Genomic DNA, 22,774 nt, shown 5'->3' with positions numbered 1-22,774 from the left:
GACGTTAATGCCTTTGTATCTTGTATAATGTGTGCTTTCAGTGAACGCAGTAAGTTAAATACACTACTGTTCAAAAGCTTGCCTTGGTTATATTTTTAAATCAATTTAATGGTATCTACATACAAAAAGATATGAATTTCTATCAAAAACATGAATATTTCTGGGTTACACCCAGCTTTTGAATGGTATTGTACATTGGATTAAATTATAAATAGAGGAGTAAAAGGTACCATAAACTGAAGTATTGGAGTCATAGTCAGAGTTTTTGTGTGTAGACTCTACAGTCCTGGTTGCAAGGGTATAGTGCCGTACCAGTGGCATATAGTGACAAAAGGTTGGTGCGCATCGCTTTTTCATTGTCACAGACTACTTCAAATCCATTTCTGTTAAGCTTAGCATGACTTTTTAAGGCGGTGTTTCTTCTCGTTACATTATTTTAAAGTGGTTTGATAAATTTTGGTGTGGTAGTATGAAAAACATGTTTGCTGGATCATTGAGAACTGTAAGAACACATCAGAAAATATCAAAAGGTGAGACAGGCTATAAGGCGAAGCATTCTGCATTTACCACAATGTGTATTGGTAGCAATAACATTTCACCTAGACTGTTCAAAGTCATCAAGACTTACCATACCACCCATATAAAATACAAATAGCGCATAATTATTTAAGCAATAATACAGCTACAGTTATTAAATACAAGGTAAATGGCATTGATAAATTATTTTTTAACTATTTTATTTCTTTTTCGACACAATGAGTCAGTGAATAAGCTAAGTGATTGTTCATAATAAAGAAGCATTTACAAGTTGAGTATCACTAATCTGAAATGTTCGGGATCAGAAGTATGTTGGATTTTGGACATTTGCACATACATAATGAAATATCTTGGGGACACTCTTGATCAAGTAGGGAAGTGCAACCAACCCAGCTAAATGACAACTAACACATATAGTAATTAATATCACTGAGCCGTTATAATAATGTGAATTGACGTAATAAACGTTAAATCTCAAAAGTGATGAAGATGATGTATTGACTGTATTTTATATGTTCCATTTGAACTGGGAAGCTGGAATTTCCAAGATCCCAGTAGAAAGTTTAAACCAGAATACCCCAAAAGTTGGATTTCCTACATCAAAAGTCGAGCCTTACCAACACCTAACCTCAAAATCCAAGATGGCTGCAAGTATTTTACGGATTACTTCAGTCTATTTGTGCGTCATTAAATCAGTTGTACACACAGCACAGTCCATCTTCTATCAGAGGACAAGTTGCTGTGGAGTTTGGATGCACAAAATAGCATGTGATGCCTTCTTTTGTAGATGTCTGTATTCTGAAAGAGCAGCCACAACAAAAGTCGATCACTTGTCATTTTCTTGCAGGACTCAATGCTTCACAGGAGCTCCCCCTCGCCACCTCCTGATTGTCAATCATGTGTAGTTGTGTAGTTGCCTCATGGTAATCTACACTTCAGTCTTCCATCCCTCCACTGATTTTTCGGTATTAAGCATATTTTCATGCTCAAATCCAAATAAATATTTATAAAAGAGACCACTGGTGAGGTGTTTCATTATGTCTGCAATCAAAATGTTTCCGATTTTGGAGTATTTCAGGTTTCAGATTAGGGATACTCAACCTGCATGTCTCAGAGTTTTACTAAATCTTAAGCTGGCAATAAAGTACCCTCAGGAGTTTAAGTTTTGAATAATAATTACTGCTTCGTTCAAAACACAAATTTCTTCCTACTTTTCTCTTTTACAAATATTTTTGTTTTTGATTCCATTTAAGCATATTTCTCACATACTGTTTTTTTTATTTATGTGGTCATTGTTATTCATATGTGCAGCTCTGCTGTTATTATGGGAAATCGCCTCTTTTTGGGACCCAGCATGGTACCAAAATGCTTATTTGGATCCTCAGATTAGAAAATTTAAGAACCCCTGAGCTAAGGGAGTTAAGCCTCTACACACTTGAGCAGTGAAGGCTGTGAGAGGACTAAATCAATGTTTTAAAAATTTTTAAAGGCATTGATAAAGTTAATTGAGCAGAACAGTTTTAATTAAATAGTAAATCAAATACTTAAATTACATGCATTTAAGACTGAATCCAGGAAGAACGTCTTTACACAAAGAGTTGTGACATTCAGGAACAAACAACCAAACCCTCTACATGAATGAGATTATGGAACAACCTGGACATCATCATCAGAAAATGCTTGGTGTAAATTGCCCCGTCGTATTCAAACTTTGTATGTTATTCTCTGATCTTCAAGTCTTGTATTTTGTGACTACTGCATTCTTTTTCCACATATCTGTACTGCTGTTTTAACGTTATGTCACAAATTTGTCAGTTAGGTGATAGGGCTGAGACAATGGTCGATGACACCATTCAATGTTGACTGGCAGGCCAAATCGTCAATGTAAATAAAAATCACTGAAGGACTCTAAACATTTGCAGAAATTTCCTCTAAGCAACAAACTGTAGCCGTCACTTTTTTTTTTTTTTTATATAACCGATCAACCACTCATAAGGTGTTCTTGCACTCAGTCAGTTTTCTTTATTCCGAATAAGGGGCAGAGTCATTGCTTTGTTTCAATTTCCAGCTGCATTTCACACTGCAAACTTGCAAACTAACTAAACACATCAATAAAAACCGTGTGGCCATGCCGTGAATTTCTTTCATTGGGCACATCATTTTTTCCCAGGAAAAATATCATGGAGGGTTAACAGCGATTGTATTTTTGCACCACTGCATTTTCCCTAATTATTTAGTTTATTTACCAAACACAACCATGCGTGCAAAACACCCATTATCGAACAAGTTGAAGACCACTTGTAAACTATGCACTTCAATACTTGGTAAGAAAAATTACATGTTTGAAAGAAAGTCAGCTCTGCTGGGAGCATGTGCTTCAGTGTTATGACAGTAAGCGACTGCGACAAGTTTTACTTAAATATGAGATTCTGTATTTACTTGCATTTTTATATGTACCTTTTTATTGTTTTTAATGATCCATGTTAACCCTCGACTCATTATGCTGTGAATGGGATTCTGCATAACACACAGCAGACACTTAGGACTACCACAGCAGGCACAATTTCACACATAATGCATATTATTTCATGTTGTTAGGTGAGCCCTGTATCAGACTGCATTTATACCTTTTACAAACTGTTCCAAGGTTCACTCAGTACTACATCAAGACCACCCATTCCAAAGGGTCTTGGTTGGGTTGTTTTAGTCTGCACCAGGGTGTGACTGTCATCTTCAAACCTATCTAAAGGGACTGGACTTGGAAATTTCACTAAAGAAAGAAAAAAAAAAAAAAAGTGATCCAAACAAACTAGGCTTGAAATGTCATATACACACAGCAGGAGGGTAAATTAATTAAACGCCCCCAAACCTGTGTAGAAACTATATGCAGTGTATGGGTAGAGCAAACATCTCAACCCCCCACCCCCTTCTTAACTACTCAAAGCACTTAACAGACAGCTGAAAACTACTTTGACTTCTGTCTTTTATGACCACAATGGGTCAGGACCTATATTTTACAGGTCATTTGAAGGACAGTGCCAATACTTACAGCACAGTGTCCGTATAAAAGTAATGGCACTTTGGGATCCACACAGACCAAAGAGTAGGCACCTCCTGATGGCTCCACCAAGCCTCTTCCAGCAGTAGCCCAAGCTTTTCATACATGGGCGCCCAAACATTCTTACAACCCCTGTTCTGGAGTGCAGCTGGTACAGCTGCTGGGGAGATTGGAATCATACATTCTCTAACTCACATATTAATCAGATCACTAGGACAGCATTTTTTCACTTATGAAACATAAGTTAGACCTCTTATATCACTGAAAGATGCTGAGAAATTAGCTCACGCGTTTGTTTTCAGTCGACTAGATTACTGTAACGCACTCCTCTCAGGACTACCCAAAAAAGACATAAATCGTTTGCAACGAGTGCAGAATGCAGCTGCTAGAATCCTAACTAGGAAAAGAAAATCTGAACACATTTCTCCAGTTTTAATGTCACTACACTGGTTACCTGTGTCATTCAGGATTGACTTTAAAATTCTGCTTATGGTTTATAAAGCCTTAAATAATCTCGCCCCATCTTATATATCGGAATGTCTGACACCTTATATACCAAATCGTAACCTCAGATCCTCAAATGAGTGTCTCCTTAGAATTCCAAGAACAAAACTTAAAAGAAGTGGTGAGGTGGCCTTCTGCTGCTATGCACCTAAAATCTGGAATAGCCTGCCAATAGGAATTCGCCAGGCTAATACAGTAGAGCAGTTTAAAACAGTGCTGAAAACATATTATTTTAACATGGCCTTTCTATAACTTCAATTTAATTTAATTTAATCCTGATACTCTGTATGTTCAATTTCCTTATAATAACTACTCATGGTGGCTCTAAAATCCGTACTGACCCCAACTCTCTTTTCTGTTTCTTTTTCCGGTTTCTTTGTGGTGGTGGCCTGCGCCACCTCCACCTACTCAAAGCTTCATGATGCTCCAACAATGATGGATGGATTTAAAGGCAGAAGTCTACGTGACCATCATCATCATCATCATCATCATCAGGCCCTTCCGTGAGAACCCTAAATCCAAACAGGACTGTTTCATTTATGTTAGGTAGAATGCCCAGAGGGGACTGGGCGGTCTCATGGTCTGGAATCCCTACAGATTTTATTTTTTTCTCCAGCCGTCTGGAGTTTTTTTATTTTTTCTGTCCCCCCTGGCCATTGAACCTTACTCTTATTCGATGTTAATTAATGTTGATTTAATTTGTTTTGTTTTTTTTTTTTTCTATTCTTTATTATGTAAAGCACTTTGAGCTACTGTTTGTATGAAAATGTGCTATATAAATAAATGTTGTTGTTGTTGTTAACTCAAATATCCATAAACCCAACCTTTATTTTATACAGCATCTACATTCTATGGATCTAAGAAACTGGTCAGTTTGGATTCCTTAATTAGTCCTTGCATGATTAAGACCATGAAAGGGGTACTCTCTTAAACAAATACTAGTTCTGTAATGGCAGTTTACTGGATTATATTCCAAATCGTAACCTTAGATCTTCAAATGAGTGTCTCCTTATAATTCCAAAAGCTAAACTTAAAAGAAGTGGCGAGGCGGCCTTCTGCTGTTATGCACCTAAAATCTGGAATAGCCTGCCAATAGGAATTCACCAGGCAAATACAGTAGAGCACTTTACAACACTGCTGAAAACACATTACTTTAACATGGCCTTTTTATAACTTCACTTTAATTTAATACTGATAATCTGTATGTTCAATTCTTCATAATAACTATTCACAGTGGCTCCAAAATCCATACTGACTCCTACTCTCTCTTCTGTTTCTTTTTCCGGTTTCTTTGTGGTGGCGGCCTGCGCCACCACCACCTACTCAAAACATCATGATGCACCAACATTGATGGACTGAAAGCCAGAAGTCTACGTGACCATCATCATCAGGTCCTTCCATGAAAACCCTAAATACAAAGAGGACTGTTTGACTTATGTTAGGTAGATTGCCCAGAGGGGACTGGGCGGTCTCGTGGTCTGGAACCCCTACAGATTTTAATTTTTTTCCTCCAGCCTTTGGAGTTTTTTTTTTTGTTTTTTCTGTCCACCCTGGCCCTCGGACCTTACTCTTATTCAATGTTAATTAATGTTGACTTATGTTTATTTTTTATTGTGTCACTATTTTTCTATTCATTTTGTAAAGCACTTTGAGCTACATTTTTTTGTATGAATATGTGCTATATAAATAAATGTTGATTGATTGTGTGGTTCCTAAAAGAACCATTGCTTGACAATGTACTTTTTCATTTTGGGAATAGTTATCCGCATATGATATTGCTTCTCTGGAATTTGAACAGATTACTAATAAGAGGATAAAATAAAAATCTTTAATAGCAGGTTACTTTGAGGGATACTAACAGATCAAGATAACCTGCCTTTGTTATTTGCAGCAAAAATCCTTTTAGAACCAGGAACCCATTGGTATTTCACAAATCAATCACCATCCATTCACAATTATTTACGGAGTCATACACGAATCTAAATAAAAGTCATTTCTGTAACTTGCATGTGGAGGAAAATCGCCTCTTTACGTAATCATTCTGAAGAACCACTCTGTCGACTTTATTTTTTTAGGAGTGTAGACCGAATCACCTACTTGGTCTTTTTTTTGCCCGAAAGGGTTGCGTTATTCTAAAGCAGAAGTCGGATGTTTCCCTGGTCTCCGTCTACATTCTTGCTTCTTTTAAATTTTATCCAATCCACACGGTTCTGCGATAGCATCTGCTCTGTACAGCGTTTCCTAACGTTGTATGTTAACAGCGCTATATAAAGCAAAGCTTGACAGCACGTTGCTGCATGAAATCGGTACGAGAATAGCGGACTTTCTTTACTCCCTTTCTCCAAGAAAACCCGGGGCACTTAACACGACGTCACATTTCATACCTTACAGGTCAGCAGGGACTCGCGTAACACAGAAAAAGCAATTATTCTGAAATCCACGTTACTAAACCGTAAGGTAACTGACCGTTTTCCTGTTAGTACTTTGTGCGATCGGGCGCCGAGCAAATATTGACAGTAGGACTCTTTTCCTCTGTCCCGATTCTTTTAACACTCAAATTCTTCACGTGTGCACCCGATCAGAGAACCCCATTGTGCAAGAGTCGAAGAAACCTCAAAAAAAAAAGTTCGAAAAAATTTTAAAATACCATGTTTTCGTGTCACTCACGATCTCATTCTCGCTAATTTTCATCAAGTTTTCGCAATCCGTCGTTTTAGGCGTTATTATTTCTGCTATCTAGACATCAACTGTGAAGAACGCCGATGTGCTTTTCTGTCCGTTCATCTTCACATTCCACTTTAGTCCACCCGGTCAATATGGGAATACGGCAGTTTACTGGATGAAAAAGTGCAAAGTAAACAAACCCAAAACCTCGAGCCGTACTCTCAAACTGTGAGGCGGAAGGGTCCGGCCGGGTGAACCCCCCCTCACGCCGCCCGGAGATGCGCTTCGGCTTTGCTGGCGGTCGTCTTGTTCTCCCCTCTTTTTTTTCGCGGTAGTTAATGGCTGTCGGTCGCGGCTCGCTCCGTCCCTCCCTCCCTCCCTCGGCTCCATTACTCAGCCCCTCCACAAACACTTCCCTTCCTCCATCTGCTTACCTGGCGAAGCTGGTCGAGGGCAGTCGCTTGCGGGGCTTCATGCAACCCCCTTGAGCGAGTTCGCCGGCTGCCTGCCTAAGCCTGGCGTTCCCAGAGTTTCTTAGTGGGTGTCTTAAGTAATGGCGGAGGGTAGTCCTGGTCGCTTTTTTTTTTTTTTTTTTTTTGAATGTGTGTGTGTATTTTCTGCCTCCCGTCCGGCTCCCCTCTCAGGGTGAACGAAGCAGGCCGCCGCCGCCGCCGAGCTACAAAGGATCGAAACCGCACAAACAGGAAATGACGCACAACTCAGACCAAAAAAAAAAACGCTTCTTCCCTCCCTCCGCAAGCCTCGCGTTTTCGTGCCCCTCCGATCCGGGGACTGCGCTACCCGCAGCCGCTGCTAACCCCAAGGCCTATCCGCTATTAATTTATGCCACTATCATTTATGTAATGGAGGGAATGTTAAGAAAATCACGCTACACTACACGGAATTTCCAGCCAAATTGTCAGAGAGAAGTGGTTTCGCTTTGTAGTAGCTGACGAAAAACAGATTGTAGTGAGCGGTATTATTTATTCGCGATGAGGCTTTGCGCGGCTCGAGGCTGATTGACAGTCAGCTTATCCAATCAGCAATTAAACTTTCATCGAGCCAGTTACCTACCCTTTCCGTACTGAAGAGAAGTTTTTTAGTGGTCTTCCTGGAGTTTGCAAGCAATTTTTTGTAGTTTTCGCTGCTAGATGTGTTTATTAGTCTGTGTATGTTTTGGTATAGAAATTGAAGAAACTCTGCTACTCGGAACATATCAGTATATACTTTACCAAATATATTTTACAAGGGTGACCAGACTATGAAAATAAAATGTGATGGTCAAGCTCACCTCATTCATTTTCATTGTAATTCCTCTTGATTACAGCACTTTTGGTCCCCTTTGCCTACTGTGATTTAATCCCTTCGGAGCAGAAAGATTCCTCTTGGCCACCCAGCCAGTTCGTTTACCCCTCCTTGAGGTCATTATCATTGTCATTGTGGAAATGTTGGTTTCTCTGGTGATGGTTGATTTGTGTGGCATGAGATCCAACAGCAGAACACCCTTTGTATTCCAGAAAACTGCTGCATACAAACTTTATTAGTGGTTGGAACCCCTTTATTCTTCCATTGCATGGACTCTTGTTTGGTTTCAGGTTCATCATGGTGGTGAACATGCGTTTCATCCCAAGTAACAGTTTGTGAGAAAATGTCAGTGAGGTTTTTCTCTTAAGAAGATTCAAGTTCTCGTGACAAAATTACGGGCAACATGCTTACTAAGCCTGTGTCATCAGCCTGTGAGCCCATCTGTAACTGACCTTTGACATCATCAAACAGGAATGGATGATTGTGTAAACTGTGCCAGCTGAAACCCCTAGTTCATGGGCTATAACATTAAATTTAACACAACCATCTTCCATAATCATGGCCTCCAGTTTTTGGCACATTTCATGTTGCAATGCCTCAAGTGGATGTATGTTCTGGCAGGCCCGCCACCAGAGGGGAGCAAACGGGACTCTGGTCTGGGGCCCTAATGGAAGGATGCCCCTTCACGCTTGATTTTTTTTATGCTGATGCTGTGCGCGTAGATATATATTCTGACAATTATTCAAGTTACATGTAATAGAAAAGTTAAATCATTTAGCTTAGAACAAAACAAGTGAGTGTTTTAATAGCCACACGCTCCATGCAAGTAGATATCGTGCTCCTGTCATGTGAAGCACGCTCGTCAAAGGGGGCCGGCAGCGGCAAGCTTCTCAGAGACAAAGGAGAGCCGACGCCGACGTCCTTGAGCTTGACGTTGAGTAGTATGTTTGTTGTACAGGGTACGTAGATAATGGATTGACTTCGCCTCTGTAATTGAATACTTCCGTTTCACACACACAGGCGTTGTTCTGTCTCAGTTGTGCACTATCATGGATGTTGACGTGTATGGTGTAGCAGAAGTCTGTCTCCGTAGTTTGATAATTCATTCGCTTGGGTGTTTAATGTTGCTTTTAAAGCAGTGACGAGTGTGCGTTGGTTTTGTCTGTATCACTAAAGATTCTGGATCACCCGGATTTTTTGAAAACTTTGAAGTTTGATACAGCAAATTACCATACTGGTTGTACACCATGTAGATAACCCTAACCGTTAGTATATATTAAAATGTTTAGATGTTACTCCTATTCATTGCATTGGTATAATTGTACCGTTACACGTTAGATAATATATAGGCCTATCTCATTAATGTATTGTTTCAATTCTGCTACGAGCTTCCGTTAGCACTGGCTTTCCTTCTCGCAGTCAGACTTTGATGTGCGAGAAGGCTTAACTCATCAAGTCTGGTATTCATAAATGCAGCATTGTCGCTGTCGGATAAACTCATTTCGATCATTTTGTATACGTATTTGAAGGTTTTGATATGTGGGGACCCGGGGGAAGGCAGAGGGGCCCACATGTACCCAGTTGTCTGTGGCCCAAATATTTCTGGCGGCGGGCCTGGTTCTGGGACATCTTTAATTGACTCCTAACCCCATTTAAATTTTTTGGTCAAAACTTTACCTTATAATACAAAAGATGCATCATCACTATAAACACACACAACATTCAGTCTCTCGTGGATTTCATTTGGCTTCTTCTTTTCCTTTGTTTTTCTTTTTTTCCAGACACATCTACAAGATGCTAGGCTAGGGCACATCTTGAGTGATGTTATCCAGGGTTGTCAGGTGTTCCAGGTATTACAAAAATCATATAAGCTCGCCTGATGCAGTGGTTCAGACCCTGATCTGTGCCTTAGCTGCAACCATCAGATCTGCCCTCTTGAGCCAGAGTCATCTTGACACTTTCTTGCCTGTGTCTGTAGTGGTTGAATATGGCTCTCCTTCTCTCTCGATAATCCAAGTGTGGCATATGCTTCACAGTGCCATTATACCTGACCACCATAGGCCAACATATAGCTTTCCAGCCTTCTGTAGCAACTGCTCTCCAGCTCTTTGTACTTGACCCTTTTCTCCTCATAGGTCTCCTCTATACATTTTTTCCAATGGCACAGCAGAGCTCATGCAGAAGAATTTACTTTAATGAGTCCGACTGCAACATGATATTGGGCCTCACTGTAGTCTTCATGATGGTTGGATGACTGTAGTGATTTACCTGGGTCTACTCTTAGCTTTCAGTCCTGTGCAGTTTATAGTAACCTAGTTGTTTTATGGTGTTGTACTGTTGGTCATTTTTTGACTAAGTGTATGGTTTTCTTGACAAACGTTGTTTTCCAGCAGATGTTAAAGCTACTTCAGATGGTGTCATAATTTGTCCGGAGGACCTGGCCATTTCTCCAGCAATAGTGAATATCAGCAAGAGTTCTGGGATAGCAGCTCAGGATGTTCTCTTGCTTGCCAGGGCAAGCTGGTCTTTCTACAAGGCTCCACTATGGCAGGTTGGAACATCATACACAGCATTTTGATGTGCATGCACTGTAGATCAACCTTCCTGAGATTATTCCAAGTGATCATGCACTCCATTACCTTCTTCTGTTTAATCCAGACTCTTTGCTATCTCATTGCCACTGCTTTGTGGGCCCTCTCCTCCTCCACAACTGCTCTTATTCTGCACCAGTTTTTGTCACTCTTTCCCTTGTGCTTTGTCAAAATAGGGGACCTTAAGACTTTCAAAACTAGCTTGTTCCTTGGCAAATATGCCCAACAGGACTTAGTGGCAGTGTCATGCCTCTGCTTCTTCAACTGCTTCCTTCTGCTCTCCATTTTTTTCCTGTTCTCAGTGTCACTCTTGCTCCAGCCACCTTGAGATATGAAGATTCCCAGTACTGCAGCACCTCTGTTCCTCAGAGTACTCTGAACTCCTCCTCAACAGATTTCAGTGGATGTTTCAGGTTGTAGCTGCTATTGTACAAAGCAATACTGCTGATACTCCTTAGTAAGCCTAGCCATCTTTGTAAAAACTGGCAGACAACCCTGTTTAGTTCAGCAACAGTAGATATTATTAACTCATTTGTAAGGGATTTAATGATTGAATGATTCTCCCAATCTGTTTATGTATTTGAAGACATCCAGGTAGATGTGTTTACCATCCTCTCTCTAGCAGTGCCTGATAAGAAATGACCTCATAATGCATGTGTTGCCTGCCAGAACATTTCCTGATCTCCAATGATAAGTTCAGATTTGTAAGACAAACATGTGATACCCAGGTAGATAAATTATTGAACACCCCTCATATTTTGTATCCTTATAGATTAAATTAATTTTTTTCCTCAGAATTCTACACACAACACCCCATAATGACAATGAGAAAAAAGTTTACTTGAGGTTTTTGCAAATTTATTAAAAATAAAAAAATGAGAAATCACATGTACATACTGTAAGTATTCACAGTCTTTGCTCAATACTTTGTCGATGCACCTTTGGCAGCAATTACAGCCTCAAGTCTTTTTGAATATGATGCCACAAGCTTGGCACACCTATCCTTGGCCAGTTTCGTCCATTCCTCTTTGCAGCACCTCTCAAGCTCCATCAGGTTGGATGGGAAGCGTCGGTGCACAGCCATTTTAAGATCTCTCCAGAGATGTTCAATCGGATTCAAGTCTGGGCTCTGGCTGGGCCACTCAAGGACATTCATAGAGTTGTCCTAAAGCCACTCCTTTGATATCTTGGCTGTGTGCTTAGGATCGTTGTCCTGCTGAAAGATGAACCACCGCCCCAGTCTGAGGTCAAGAGCGCTCTGGAACAGGTTTTCATCCAGGATGTCTCTGTACATTGCTGCAGTCATCTTTCCCTTTATCCTGACTAGTCTCCCAGTTCCTGCCGCTGAAAAACATCCCAACAGCATGATGCTGCCACCACCATGCTTCACTGTAGGGATGGTATTGGCCTGGTGATGAGCGGTGCCTGGTTTCCTCCAAACGTGGCGCCTGGCATTCACACCAAAGAGTTCAATCTTTGTCTCATCAGACCAGAGAATTTTGTTTCTCATGGTCTGAGAGTCCTTCAGGTGCCTTTTGGCAAACTCCAGGCGGGCTGCCATGTGCCTTTTACTAAGGAGTGGCTTCCGTCTGGCCACTCTAAACATACAGGCCTGATTGGTGGATTGCTGCAGAAATGGTTGTCCTTCTGGAAGGTTTTCCTCTCTCCACTGAGGACCTCTGGAGCTCTGACAGAGTGACCATCGGGTTCTTGGTGACCTCCCTGACTAAGGCCCTTCTCCCCCGATTACTCAGTTTAGATGGCCGGCCAGCTCTAGGAAGAGTCCTGGTGGTTTCGAACTTCTTCCACTTATGGATGATGGAGGCCACTGTGCTCATTAGGACCTTCAAAGCAGCAGAAATGTTTCTGTAACCTTCCCCAGATTTGTGCCTCGAGACAATCCTGTCTCGGAGGTCTACAGACAATTCCTTTGACTTCATGCTTGGTTTGTGCTTTGACATGAACTGTCAACTGTGGGACCTTCTATAGACAGGCGTATGCCTTTCCAAATCATGTCCAATCAACTGAATTTACCACAGGTGGACTCCAATTAAGCTGCAGAAACATCTCAAAGATGATCAGGGGAAACAGGATGCACCTGAGCTCAATTTTGAGCTTCATGGCAAAGGCTGGGAATACTTATGTAGATGTGCTTTCACAAATTGTTTATTTTTAATAAATTTGCAAAAACCTCAAGTAAACTTTTTTCACGTTGTCATTATGGGGTGTTGTGTGCAGAATTCTGAGGAAAAAAATTAATTTAATCTATTTTGGAATAAGGCTGTAACATAACAAAATGTGGAAAAAGTGATGCGCTGTGAATACTTTCCGGATGCACTGTATATTTTATTTATTTCCTGCTTCAACAGTACTAATTTAAAGTTATTATGCAAATAAAGCATACTTGAATTTACTTGAATTAAATTGACTGGTACTACATCAGGGGTCCTCATTTAAAATCCTGGAAGATCACAGTGGCTGCAGGTTTTCTTTCCAACCAGTTCCCTAATTAGAAGAAAGTTCTTGCTTATAATGAAACTTGGTACTGTAAAATCTTGATTATCCGTCAGGGGTTGGGACCGAAAATGACATATAAGGTAGGTTAGTTTAGTGAATAGTCATATTTATTTACAAAACAAAACTATATTAACAAAATATAATATATTATTAACAAAATTAATGAATTCATATAATATTGTAACTGTCTGCGACTCTCCGAGGAACAGTCAGGGAGGCTGATGGAACGGTCCTTATGGATGACGCTGCAGTTGTAACCCGCAGGGCTGGCTGCTTTGAGCAGCTGCTTAAAGCTGATCCTCCGGCTAAGATGTTGGACATCTCTGGGTCCACGGTTCTTGAGGTTGATCCTCCAATTAGCTGTGAACCAGGTGAGGTGCACAGGTGGTGAACCAGCTGAGGGTAGGGAAGGCCTCAAGGATCTGTAACATCCAGGCTGAACTTCTCCAGACCCATCAGTTCTTAACAATTTTAGACCCATCTCTAAGCTCCCTTTTCTATCTAAGGTGTTCAAGAAAGTGTTTTTTTTTTTTTACAAATTGTCCTTGTTATTAAGTACACATAACACTGTAGACAATTTCCAGTTGGGTTTTACAGCAGTGCATAGTACAGAGTCTGCCCTTTTGAAATTTTCTAATGATCTACTTCTAGCTGCTGCATCTGGAAAGTGTGTTGTCTTAATTCTTTTGGACCTGTGTGCACCATTTGACACTATTAATCATACTGTTTTGTTGGATCGGCTGAAAAATAGTGTTGGCATTCAGGCTATGGCGTTGAAGTTTTTTGCCTCTTATTTGAAAAACAGAACCTTTTAGGTTATGATGGGAAATTATCAGTCCTCCTCTCTAGCAATTGCATGTGGAATACCTCAAGGCTCCATCTTAGGCCCTATCCTGTTCTCCTGGTTCCCCTTGGGTCCATTTTTCAAAAATGCAACGTTATGCAGATGACATACAGTTATAGCTTCCACTTCCACTTGCTCTGCATCTCATGTCGAATTGTCTGTGGGGCATTAAGTGTTGGATGTCACAGAAATTTCTTAAACTAAACCAAGACAAAGCAGATTTAATCATATTCAGGAATTATGACTCTGTCAAAGTTATAGCTAATGATCTGGACGCGTTGTCAGCTAATGTACACAGCTATGTGGGAACCTTGATATTTCTTTTGACTCTGCTTTAAAATTTGATAAACAAATAAACTCAGGTGTTTGTGGTAGCTTCTTTCAACTTAGGAATATATCAAAACTCAAGCATATTTTGTCTTTTAAGGATCTGGAAATAGTCATTCATGCTTTTATTCTATTGCAACTCTCTCTACCTAAAAGAGAGAGCATCACTCCTGTGCTCATCTCCTTGCATTGGCTGCCTGTTAAATACAGAGTCGACTCTGAGGCTTTCTTATCTGCTTTTAAAGCTCTCTGTGGCATAGCTCCAACATATGTCTGACCTTGTCAGCCTCCATTCTACCTCTCGAGCCCTATGGTCCTGTGATCAAATATTTGTAAGTGTTCCGCGCTCTCAGTTGAGGCTTAAAAGTGACTGGACCTTCTCTGTAGCTGTCCCAAGACTCTAGAATTGTGGAATTGACTTCCATCTTTAAGGCATCCCGTATATTAAATATTTTTAAGTCAAATACAAAAGCCTATTTATTTTCTCAGGCTTCTGAGTTATTTTAAAGACTATGTATTCAGCTGTCTGTTTTGTCTTGGTGTGTTTTGTATTGCTGTCAGTTGAGTGTGGTTATCTCCTTCTATTGCTTTCTTAATCTGTTAGTTGTTTTATTACTTTTAAAATGTGTCTTTGTCACTCTTCTGTTTTATTTTTTTTGCATTTTTTGTTTTGTTTTAGTTGATTTTATTGTGCAGCACTTTGCTTGACACTTGTTCTCTTTTAAATGTGCTATATAAATAAATCTAAAATGACATGAAATGAAATGAAAAATGACCTGTTATCTCAGAGGTGAGGAATACCACAGACTACACATTGCTGGTAACATGCAGTGGCGATGTTAGCCTTTTCCTGACCTGACTCTTTGTAAGATTGGTCTCATTAGTCTAAACTGCAGGATTTATGACTTGGTCAAAGTGCTAGTTCAAATCATCATATGGATTTATTTTTAGAAAATGTTGGGTATAGATTTTATTGCCTCACTAGTCTTTCATTTGGAATGATCATCCATTACATTTTCTCTTTTGTAACATGGTAAAACATCATATTTACAATCTCATAAAATTGATCTATAGACATAAGAGCATAAGAAATTTGACAAATGAAAAGAGTCCATTCAGTCCATCAAGCTCTTTTGTTAAGCTAATAGCTAAGCTGTCCAAGTATCTCATCCAGTTACCTTCTCCCAGTATGTGGATTGTAACACTTGGGGAAACAGGACTATCGACCTACTGTTTGCAAATGTTAAAGACGCATACAGCGCCACCCCACTGCCTGTGCTTGGGAAAGCAGATCATAACCTGGTTCTGCTTCAGCCTCAATACAAACCAAGAGTGAGGGCGCTACCTACAACTACACGATCATTCAGGAAGTGGTCCCCTGAGGCAGAGCAGGCTCTGAGAGACTGCTTTGGAACTACAGACTGGGATATATTGCTTGGGTCACATAGTGAGAACATTGAAGAGGCTGTTGAATGCACAACTGATTACATCAACTTCTGTATGGACATTGTAGTTCCAGTAAGAACAGTATGCTGCTATGCTAACAACAAGCCATGGGTTACAAGTGACATCAAGGGCCTTTTGAACCAGAAGAAAAGGGCTTTTAAAGGTGGTGATCAGCATGAGCTCAAGTCCGTGCAGAAGGAACTCGAGTCCAGCTCAGGGCGAAAGAGCAGTACAGGAGAAAGCTGGAGCAGAAGTTGCAGAACAACAGCATGAAGGAAGTGTGGGATGGGATGAAGATTATCACTGGCTGCAGCTCGAGCGGGTGCCGCCATCGAGACAGACATGGAGAGAGCAAACCAAATGAACAACTTCTTTAATAGGTTTGATCACAGTAACCCACTCTCACCTCGGAGTACTGCATCCTCCAACCATCCTTCTGCTGATACCAGCATAGGTGAGACATCCCCACCCACAATTACAGCAGCCCATGTGAGCAGAGAGCTGAAAAGACTTCGTGCCAGCAAAGCAGCAGGTCCAGATGGTGTATCACCACGACTGCTGAAGGCATGTGCGTTGGAACTGGGGAGTCCTCTACAGCGCATCTTCAACCTGAGCCTGGAACAGGAGAGAGTCCCAAGGCTTTGGAAAACATCTTGTATCACCCTGTCCCAAAGGTATCACGTCCTAGTGAGCTGAATGACTTCCGGCCTGTTGCTCTGACGTCACATCTGATGAAGACCATGGAGCGGCTGCTGCTTCACCACCTGAGGCCACAGGTCCGCCACGCCCTCGACCCTCTGCAGTTCGCATACCAGGAGAAGGTGGGAGCGGAGGATGCCATCATCTATATGCTACACGATCCCTCTCCCACCTGGACAGAGGCAGTGGTGCTGTAAGAATTATGTTTTGGACTTCTCTAGCGCCTTCAACACCATCCAACCTCTGCTCCTTAGAGACAAGCTGACTGAGATGGGAGTAGACTCACACCTGGTGGCATGGATTGTGGACTATCTTACAGACAGACCTCAATATGTGCGTCTTGGGAACTGCAGGTCTGACATTGTGTGCAGCAATACAGGGCGCCGGGGACTGTACTTTCTCCGTCCTGTTCAATCTATATACATCAGACTTCCAATATGACTCGGAGTCCTGCCACGTGCAAAAGTTCGCTGATGACACTGCTATTGTGGGCTGCATCAGGTGTGGGCAGGAGGAGGAGTACAGAAAGTTAATCAAAGACTTTGTTAAATGGTGCGACTCAAACCACTTACACCTTAACACCAGCAAGACCAAGGAGCTGGTGGTGGATTTTAGGAGGCCTAGGCCCCTCATGGACCCTGTGATCATCAGAGGTGACTGTGTGCAGAGGGTGCAGACCTTAAATATCTGGGAGTGCAGCTGGATGACAAATTGGACTGGACTGCCAATACTGATGCTCTATGTAAGAAAGGTCAGAGCAGACTATACTTTCTGAGAAGGTTGGCATCCTTCAACATCTGCAGTAAGATGCTGCAGATGTTCTACCAGACGGTTGTGGCGAGTGCCCTCTTCTACGCGGTGGTGTGCTGGGGTGGCAGCATAAAGATGAAAGACGCCTCACGCCTGGACAAACTTGTTAAGAAGGCAGGCTCTATTGTAGGATTAAAGTTTAACATCTGTGGCAGAGTGACGGGCATTAAGCAAACTCCTGTCAATCATGAAGAATCCACTGAATCCACTGAACAGTGTCATCTCCAGACAGAGGAGTAGCTTCAGTGACAGACTTTTGTCACTGTCCTGCTCCACTGACAGACTGAGGAGATCTTTCCTCCCCCACACTATGCGACTCTTCAGTTCCAGCCGGGGGAGTAAATGCTAACATTAATTTTATTTTAATTTTTTTCATTTTTTCATTTTATTACTATTTAATTTAATATTGTTTCTTTGTATCAGTATACTGCTGCTTGATTATGTGAATTTCCCCTTGGGATTAATAAAGTATCTATCTATCTATCATCTATCTATCTACTTATTAAAGATTGTCGATGTTTCTGCTTGAACTACATTTATTGTAGTTTATCTAGGTGTCAGACCCAGCTGAAACTACCAAATGGGTTTCAATCAAGTACTGAGTAAAGGATCTGAATACTCGAATTAACGGGATATTTCAGCATTTCATTTTTAATAAATTTGAAAAAAATTTTTAAATCATGTTTTTGCATTGTCATGCTGGGGTATTGAGTGTTAGATAAGAACAAAAGAAATTTGATAAACAAGAGGAGAACATTCAGTCCATCGGATTTGATTGTTAAGCTAATAGCTAAGCCGTCCCAATATCTTGTCTAGATACTTCTTAAAGGTTGTATACACATTTTCTCTTCAAGTACAAGACTCAGTAATTTGTTCCAGATTTCCACAACTCTTTCTGTAAAGAACACCACCCTCTGCAATTGGATCCTGGACTTCTTGACAGAGAGGTCCCAGTCAGTTCGGATAGGCTGCAACACTTCCAGCAACATCACACTGAGCACTGGAGCGCCACAGGGCTGCGTGCTAAGTCCACTGCTGTTCACCCTGCTGACTCATGACTGCACAGCCATGCACAACATCAACCACATCATCAAGTTTGCGGATGATACAACGATGCTGGGACTGATAAGCAGGGATGATGAAACAGCATACAGAGATGAGGTGGAACCGCTGTCTGTATGGTGTGAAGACAACAATCTATCTCTCTATGTTGACAAGAGAAAAGCCAAGCAAAATGACACTTTTTATTGACTAACTAAAAAGATTACAATATGCAAGCTTTCGAGGCAACTTACCATTACATCTTGCCTGAAGAAGTTACCCGAGGTTCCTCGAAAGCTTGCATATTGTAATCTTTTTAGTTAGTCAATAAAAGGTGTCATTTTGCTTGGCTTTTCTCTACATTCACAATGGCTAACACGGTACAACACCCTAGTACTAATGTTGACAAGACAAAAGAGATAATCATGGACTTCAGAAAATCACATCCTGCACACATCCCACTCAGCATCAACAGTTTAGATGTGGAGACTGTTAGGAGTAGGTGTGCACATAACTGAGGCACTTACGTGGACACATTGAACCTCATCACTTACCAAGAAAACCCAGCAGAAACTACACTTCCTGAGGCAGCTGAAGTGAGCAAGTCTTCTCCCTTTCATCCTCACCATGTTCTAGAGAGGCACCATTGAGAGTGTTCTGACCAGACTGTCTGGTACGGCAACTGCAACATATTCGACCGCAAATGCCTGCAAAGGATAGTGAAGACAGCAGAAAACATTACTGGGGTGCCTCTCCCTTCACTACAGGACATATTTTACAAATGCAGTGTCCGCAAGGCCTGCAGCATTGTGCAGGACCCCTTACATCCCCTTACATGGACTTTTCACACTTCTGCCATCCAAGACAAGATACTGCAGCATCAAAGCCAGATGTGCCAGGCTGCAGGAGAGCTTTTACTCCCAAGCTGTCAGACTCCTTAACACCAGGCTGCCCCCTGGGATCTGCCACACTGCATCAACCACCTCTAAAAACAGAACAAAATTTATACATGCAAGCCACTTTCCTGCAAAGACAAGTGAGTATGTAGAAAAAGAACTGAAACTCTCATACTGACCTTTAAGTATTTGGACACTCTTGATATCCTTCTGCTGTGAAACATTCTGACCTGTCATTGTTTACAAATGTCTTAAACAACTATTATCATACACTGATAATTTCTGTATTATCTATATCTCCATCCATCATCCAACCTGCTAAATCCTAACTACAGGGTCACAGGTGTCTGCTGGAGCCAATCCCAGCCAACAATGGGCGCAAGGCAGGAAACAAACCCCAGGCAGGGCGCCAGCCCACTGCAGGGCACACACACACACACACCCCAAGGACAATTTAGAATCGCCAATGCACCTAACCGGCATGTCTTTGGACTGTGAGAGGAAACCAACGCAGACACGGGGAGAACATGCAGACTCCACACAGGGAGGAACTGAGAAGTGAACTCCTAACTGTGAGGCAGCAGCACTACCCACTACACCACCATGCCGCCCATTATCTATTATTTATTTATTTATTATATTACATATAAATATATCTACTGTATTTACTATATGTATGTATCTAGACTGCAAATACCATACATTACATCAATGTTCATATTGCTAACTACATGTGAATATTGCTACTACTTCTTTGTCTTGTCTTTGCACAATGTCTTGTCTTGTTTGTGTTTTAATTTTAAATTTAAATTTTAATTCTATTTTTAATTTATTATTTGCACGTCATGTTGTTACTCTGTGGACCCTGAGCTTCACAATTTTGTCTATCTGTATACTTGCATATGGTTGAGATGACAATAAAGTTCACTTTGACTTTGAAGTGCCTCCAGGCTTCAGTCCTAAATGCACTTCCACTTACTTTCCACTGGTGTATTCGAGTACATGATTCATCCTAATTCTGTTGGATCTATTTTCTCAATTATTTTCACTATTTTGAAAACCTGGATTAGGTCCACACACATTCTCTTCTGCTCAGTACTAAACAGGTTTAATTCTCTAAATCTGTCAGAGAAGGACATGTCCTTCAATCCCAAGATGCTCTCACCTCTGCACATTTTCAAGTGCTGCTATGCCTTTTTTTGTGGTGTGGTAACCAGAAATGCGCACAGTACTCCAGATACAATCTTACTAGTGTATTATATAGCCTAAGCACAATATTTCTGATTTTTACGGTATAACCTAACATTTTATTTGCCTTTTTAAAAGCTTTTGCAAGTTTGTGGATAACTATGAATTCTCAGTGCACCTTACTTTAATCAGATTTCTTACCAAGTGATTTTCCTTTTTATCCCATTAACTTTGAGTTTCAGTGTATCCCTTTGGCCATACAAGAGGTCAATTTAAATTCAGAGTTTTGACCAGTACTTACCTTGACTACTGTTAATTTACTGGTCTTCTAATCTTTAGTCTGCTTGCTGGGCCTAACACCAGTACTGCCTGTTTGAAATTTGTATATTGTCCCCTCTGACTGTTTGGTTTTCCTCCCACATGTCAATGACAGGCACCTTAAATTAACTGGCAACTGTAACTGGCTCTGTATATGAGGGCTCCCACCTTGTATACTAATCAGCCAGGATAGGCGCTGCCCTGCCACAAACCTGAACTGAATAAGTGGGTTACAAAGTGGATAGATGGATGGATTCATATAGTGCACTTTACAAAACAAACAAGGATATAACACAAAGTAATAAAACAAAATACGAAATTGTTTTATTACATTACATACTGATTAAAAGGAAATTTCATTTACATTTATCATATAGTGTCATAGGGGCGGCACGGTGGTGCAGTGGTAGCACTGCTGCCTTGCAGTTAGGAGACCCGGGTTCGCTTCCCGGGTCCTCCCTGCGTGGAGTTTGCATGTTCTCCCCGTGTCTGCGTGGGTTTCCTCCCACAATCCAAAGACATGCAGGTTAGGTGGATTGGCGATTCTAAATTGGCCCTAGTGTGTGCTTGGTGCGTTTGTGTGTGTCCTGCGGTGGGTTGGCACCCTGCCCAGGATTGGTTCCTGCCTTGTGCCCTGTGTTGGCTGGGATTGGCTCCAGCAGACCCCCGTGACCCTGTATTCGGATTCAGCGGGTTAGGAAATGGATGGATAGATATAGTGTCATTTCTAGTTAATCAAACCATAACTGCAGAAATCAAATAGTGAAAAGAACTTAGTGTAGTGCTTTTCAATGGCCTAACATTCTCATCCTCTAGTCAAATATGCAGAAGAAGTTTAAAAAGGAAATTAAATGTTAATAAAATCTGATCTCATCTCACAGGACAATACACATGAAATGTAATACAACACTGAGAACACTTCTGGAGTTCTTGTTCTGGTCTCCAGGCTCCACAAAAGGAATTCATGATCTAAAAGCTTTATAGAGAAGAAAAAATCAAGTAGCACCTGAAGTGGAAGTCATGTCATAATCTGATGAGCTAAGGGCAGTGAACCTTATTAGTCCTGAACAGAGAACTGGGGGACCTAATACATTTATCCATTTTTGTACAGTATCCTACTTACACTGAATTCAAAAAGTATTTAGACTCCTTCTGTTTTTTTTTATATATGGCTATGTTGCAGGCGTAAGTGATTATCACTTTAACTATTTTATTTCCTCCTTATCAAGCAACAATACTAAAAAATGGCAAAAGAATGATATACTAAATCACAGCCAGCATGGGTTTATTAGAACATTAGAACAATCTAGATGAGAACAGGCCATTCAGACCTACCATTCTTCCAAAATAACATCAAGTGTAGTTTTGAAAGTCCTTAAAGTCCTTACTGTCTACCACACTACTTGGTAGCTTATTCCATGTGTCTATGGTTCTCTGTGTGAAGAAAACTTCCCTAATGTTTGTGTGAAATTTACCCTTACCAAGTTTCCAACTGTGTCCCCATCTTCTTGATGAACTCATTTTAAAATATTGTAACAGCCTCCTCTTAATATTCTTTTGCTTAAACTTTAACGACTCGGCTCATTTATTCTTTTTTTTTTTTTTAATTTATCCCCTGTAGCACTTGAATCAGACCAGTCACTCTTCTCTGGACTTATTGTAGCACAGCTACTGTATGTCCTTTTTGTAACATAGAGACCAAAATTGTAGCATAACATCCTTTGACTTCTACTTCACACCTCAGGACACTATATACCCTCACATTCTGTTAGCCTCCTTAATGGCTTCTGAACACTGTTTGGAAGTTCATTTTGATGAGTGCTCTAAGACTCCTAAATTCTTCTCATAAGGTAGACTTTCAATTTTCAGACCTCCCATTGTGTATTCAAATCTAACATTTTTACTTCTTATGTGTAATACTTAACATTTACTTACATTTAATTTAATCTGTCACAGATCTGCCCAAGCCTGTATGCTGTCTAAACCCCTCTGTAATGATTCAATTGATTGCATATTTTCTACCAGTTCA

The 22,774-nt window shown here is 40.8% G+C and overlaps 1 protein-coding gene across 3 annotated transcripts in view; it reads right to left on the bottom strand.

The window, feature by feature from the left end:
- Window positions 1-7,461, bottom strand: part of akt2 (v-akt murine thymoma viral oncogene homolog 2) — a 137,355-nt gene extending 129,894 nt beyond the window's left edge. The window contains exon 1 of one of the 3 annotated variants that reach the window (XM_039768107.1): window positions 7,198-7,461. The gene's annotated coding sequence lies outside the window, so the exon portion shown is untranslated. Of the gene's footprint in view, window positions 1-6,746; window positions 7,075-7,197 lie in introns of those variants that run through there. The other 2 variants (XM_039768109.1, XM_039768108.1) reach the window with 2 other exon arrangements.
- Window positions 7,462-22,774: the final 15,313 nt, after the last annotated feature.

The sequence above is a fragment of the Polypterus senegalus genome, chromosome 11 (genome assembly GCF_016835505.1).
Source record: "Polypterus senegalus isolate Bchr_013 chromosome 11, ASM1683550v1, whole genome shotgun sequence".
NCBI lineage: Eukaryota > Metazoa > Chordata > Cladistia > Polypteriformes > Polypteridae > Polypterus > Polypterus senegalus.
This window is presented reverse-complemented; position numbering and strand designations above follow the sequence as displayed.